The 4,616-nt window shown below is 36.2% G+C and overlaps 1 long non-coding RNA gene across 4 annotated transcripts; it reads right to left on the bottom strand.

Annotated features, from left to right (window-relative positions):
- Positions 1 to 1,194: 1,194 nt before the first annotated feature.
- LOC139857228 (uncharacterized) lies at positions 1,195 to 3,182 on the bottom strand. Of its 4 annotated transcripts, none has more exons than XR_011762408.1 (4): positions 3,040 to 3,182; positions 1,845 to 1,882; positions 1,661 to 1,723; positions 1,195 to 1,338 (listed from the first exon to the last, which is right to left on the bottom strand). It is a non-coding gene; the product is annotated as an uncharacterized lncRNA (long non-coding RNA). The 4 variants fall into 4 exon arrangements; XR_011762407.1 differs by having other exon boundaries at positions 1,845 to 2,507; XR_011762405.1 differs by lacking the exon at positions 3,040 to 3,182 and adding an exon at positions 1,968 to 2,814.
- Positions 3,183 to 4,616: the final 1,434 nt, after the last annotated feature.

Below are 4,616 nucleotides of genomic sequence, written 5' to 3' on the forward strand. Positions count from 1 at the left end.
TGAATATATCAAATTTAATAGTCATCGAAAAGGTTTGGTCTTTATACATGTTAAGAATAAAATTCACTTATGGGCGTTTGGTTCGTGGGATTTCGTAGTTTGAAGGGATTTGCATTTCAAATCTCATGAAATCTCATAGATGGAGGATTTGAAAATCCTCTCTATATATATGGAATTTGAAATCCCATGTTCTACGATTTTACGTTTACGATTTACGTTCACGTTTCGGGTTTGCGTTTTGTGTTCGCGTTTCGGGTTCGCGATTCGGGTTCGCGTTTCTGGCTTGAGCTTCGGGCTCGCGTTTCGGGCTCGCATTTCGGATTCACGTTTCAGGTTCGCGTTTCGAGTTCGCGTTTCGGGTTCGCGCTTCGGGTTCCATTTGGATTCGCGTTTCGGGTTCGCGTTTCGGGTTCACGTTTCAGATATGCGATTCGGGTTCGAGTTTCGGGCTCGCGTTTCGGGTTCGCATCTCGGGTTCGCGTTTCGGGTTCGCATCTCGGGTTCGGGTTTCGGGTTGGCGTTTCGGGTTCGTGTTACGGGTTGGCGTTTCGGGTTCGCGTTTCGTGTTCCATTTCGATTTCAGGTTAGCATTTCGGTTTTGGATTCGCGTATCACAGTCGCATTCCCGTTTTGGATTCACGTTTCGATTTCGGGTTTGCGTTTTGCGATCGCGTTCACATTTCAAGTTCGCATAAACCAAACAGACGATAGGATTTCAAATCCTGTGGGATTTCAAATCTCAGGGGATTTCAAATCCTGGGAATTGAAGTCCTTTAACCAAACGGCCCCTTAGTTATATGTTGGTTCAGTTGAAAAATTCACGCTAATGTATAGAGATCTTGATTCAAAACTCAAAAGAATGATATGATTAACTTTCTAAAATGTGCTCCTGCAGTGAAAAAATATTATGGTGTCACCCCTTGTGGGTGCTCCAAATTCTCCTCTTCAAACAATATTAACAATATTTATCCATTTGTGGGTATCCATTTTCCGCCGCAAGTTAAGATGAATAATTAGGTAGATAACGCAGTGTGGAAGAGATGATTTATTTCCATAATTTGTTGCAAATTCTATGATCTCGTTTGCCAACTTTTCGATTATGTCTAATTCAAATGCAAATAATTTGAAAATAGGGGTTTTTTTTTAATGCTTGCAACTATTTCAATGCATAAGTTATAATTGCTTCTAAAAGATTTTCGTAACAGAATTCTTGGTAAGAAGGCATCCGAATCCAGATGCATGGGTCGTACCCGAAAGCTTTGTAAAAAGACGTGATGATGAAATTGGGTCGAAATAGAGAAAGCCCAAGCGACTCCATATCTAATGGGCCCAATGCACCTGCATCAAGCAACACATGCCAATTGCAATATATGTCTTTTAGCAGTTTGTTTAGATGAAACATAGCAAATGAAAAAAAAAACACGAACATTGCTAAGACCAATATCATCCAATTGACAGTCATCACATTTATTCCTTCTTTGCCTAAATATCATTACAAACAAAACCAAAGACACTGTGCTACTATTAAACGATAACTAAATATTTGACAACAAACACTTTTCAAAGATACATATAAAATTACATACCAGCATCAGTAAGTATACATTCAAAACAGTAATTAAACAAAGATAAAGATCAACTTTTCAAGGGAAAAAATTACCTGGATAATTTCAAAGTAAACAGACTAAGCTGTAACAAAAACACATGCACACCGAAATATACTCTGTAACATCAGGATGAGACGAACAGTAAAGAATAAATTTTCGAATACGGAGTAATTCGTTACAAACGAGAATAGATTCAGCTACATCACTAACTACTGCGTAATAGAATAAAAAAAATACCTGGATAATAGCGAAATAGAGAGACTAAGCTAAAAAACCTACAATATCAGAGAAGCTAAATTTCAGATAATTCGTTACTATCAAAAAAAGAATCAGATAAAGGAAATTGAGAACGAATTGAACCTAAAGAACACAAATCGTAAGGGAAAGAGTTTTTTAAAAAATGGTGAATCAAATGATTCAAAGGATTAGGAGAGAACCCTTGATTTCTTGTCCGGTGTAGTGGAAAATACAAATAGGAATTTTCAATGTCGTTGGGTCTAAATGCTTTAAGTTTGAAGAGAAGCTAGTATTTTTTGTTAGGTTAAACCATAAAGCTTCGAAAGCTCTGTGCAAGTGTGTAAAAAATAATAGGGTTTGTGGGACTGGTGGGAGTGGCGGATCCAGGATTTTATATTGATGGGGGCAAAAAAAAGTTTCAATAATAACTATAATATAAAGTAAACAGTTTCACAACTGAAATTCGCACAAAACACAGTCAATATACAGCATCAAAACTACACAAAACATTCTAAAAATAGTAGCAAAGTAGTAGCAAAATAGCAGCACTACAGCAGCAAAATAGCAGCATCACAGCTTCAAATTAGCTTCTAAACAGCCCAAAAACACCTCCTAAACAGCCCCAAAATAGCACCTAAGCAACCCTAAAATAGCCCTGAAAAACTGCACATAAGAGGGTTTTCCATATCTATCAATTAAAAACATTTATTAACAGTTAATATAAAGTTCAAAACATGTTAAAAAGTTTGTGTAAAAAGGGTCTCAATACTAAGACCAAGTGACTCAAACACAAAAGCTAATAAACTGATAAGCACTTGAACACACAGGCTAAGCAAACTGGTTTTATAATAGCACTTTAAGTGACTTACTCTTCATTAATATAAGGATAATGAACACACAGATATACAATAATATACAATGGGCCCAGAATATTCGAGCATCTCAAATTAAAGACATAATCAAACAACATATAATCCATCAAAGTAACACAACATAATTAAACATTTGTACAATTGTACAGTCGGAACATAATTAAAGACATAATTAAACATTTATATAATTATACATACTACATTAGGAACATAATTAAACATTTGTACAATAGGAACATAACATATAATTCGATCAAAGTCCATTAGAAACGATGCCCTCTCATAGATTTTGCAAACCCTAAACTAATTAAGTGAAAAACTACCTGCTTTAATCCAAAGAAAGTTGTTAAGACTTGAAAAATCTTAGGCTGAAGATTAACAATAACAACCCACTTCAATCTCAGCCTCTAATTTGATATGATATTATATGATGAATATGGTGCAGTCGTGTAAAAAGAAACGATCGGGAAGGAGAGGAGAAAAGGGAAATACTACAGAGTATATTTTGATGGCCCAAATCTAATAGGGATTATCAAATAATTTTTTATTTAGTGATCGGGCTTTATTGGGCCTGGGGCAAATGAAAATATTAAAAATTTTAACACTATTATTGAATGGACCATGGGCCCATTTGACCCATAGTCCCTCCGCCCCTGACCGGTGGTGTTGGTGGTGGTGGCGATACTGGTGCTGATGGAGGTGATTACGGAGTAATTTGGAAGGAGTGAATGGTCGTCTGTATTTTAGTAGGTGAGGTTAATTGTCGTTGTAATTACTCAAACGACGTGATTCGGCGAGTAATTTAGTACAAAAAAAAAAGTCAAGCAACAGGGTTTGTGGCGGCGATAATGTTGGTGGTGGAGGCGATGTCGGTTGCGATGAAGGGGAGTGATGGAGGTGATTAATGTAGGAGGGTTTGTTGGTGAGTAATCTGGATATAATAAAGTGAATTACGCTAATTGCCGTTTAAGCATAATCAAACGACGCAAACAAGCTCCTATTTTAGTATATAAGGGTTAATTTTAAAGTATTTTTAGTTTTTAGTTTAAAGCATACAACAACAATATTCAATCTTGCCATCGCGAGGTATTAGAAAGTAAGATTTAGACAATCTTTTCTCTACTCTAGAATAGATTAAAAATCGTTTCTTCACTCACCTGTAGAGAAAGAAATCTCAAATCACGGGAGTTTTAAGCACATACTTCTAATGTAAGACCCAAATATTTGTTGTGTACATAAGTGTAAATAAGATGCTTGAAGTGGGGGTTTCGTTGTACATTTTAAAATAAAGAAGAATCTGACCTGGGCAATCTGCGCGCCGCGCAGGCTTTTGGCGCGCCGCGCCATTGTTCTGTGACAGATTCTTTTCTTTTAAATTAGATATTTTGAGGGCTTTTTGGTAATTACACATGGGGGCCCGAATTAAAGGCCCTAGATCAGTTTTGGAGCTTCATTTACTCCATCTTCAACAACCCTTATCACCTCCATTTAATTTCTAGAGAGAGAGAGAGAGTGTGATATTCTAGTGAGGGAAAACTCATTTTGGGGAAGAAGAAGGAATCTTGCTTAAACTCAAGTTCTAAAGTTGTTCATCTACTTCCTAGCTACGTTTTGAGTGTGGTGGTATGTTCTAACTTTGTTTTCCTTGTTTAATTTGATTAAGGGTTAGGGTTTGGGGTAAGTGATGAATTTAAAACCCATTTGTTAGTGAATTGGGTGTTTTGGGTGAATTTGGGTCATGTAGACTCAAAGATGACTAACTAGGGTTTTTCAAGTATTAATTGATGTTTATGAGCTTAAATTAGTTAGTTAATTTGTAATGACCCGGAATTTTCCGACCAAATTATACTTATGAGATTAATATTTACATAAATTAAACCATACCAACATGATAAGCAAT

The sequence above is a fragment of the Rutidosis leptorrhynchoides genome, chromosome 1, assembly GCF_046630445.1.
Source record: "Rutidosis leptorrhynchoides isolate AG116_Rl617_1_P2 chromosome 1, CSIRO_AGI_Rlap_v1, whole genome shotgun sequence".
NCBI classification, from domain to species: domain Eukaryota; kingdom Viridiplantae; phylum Streptophyta; class Magnoliopsida; order Asterales; family Asteraceae; genus Rutidosis; species Rutidosis leptorrhynchoides.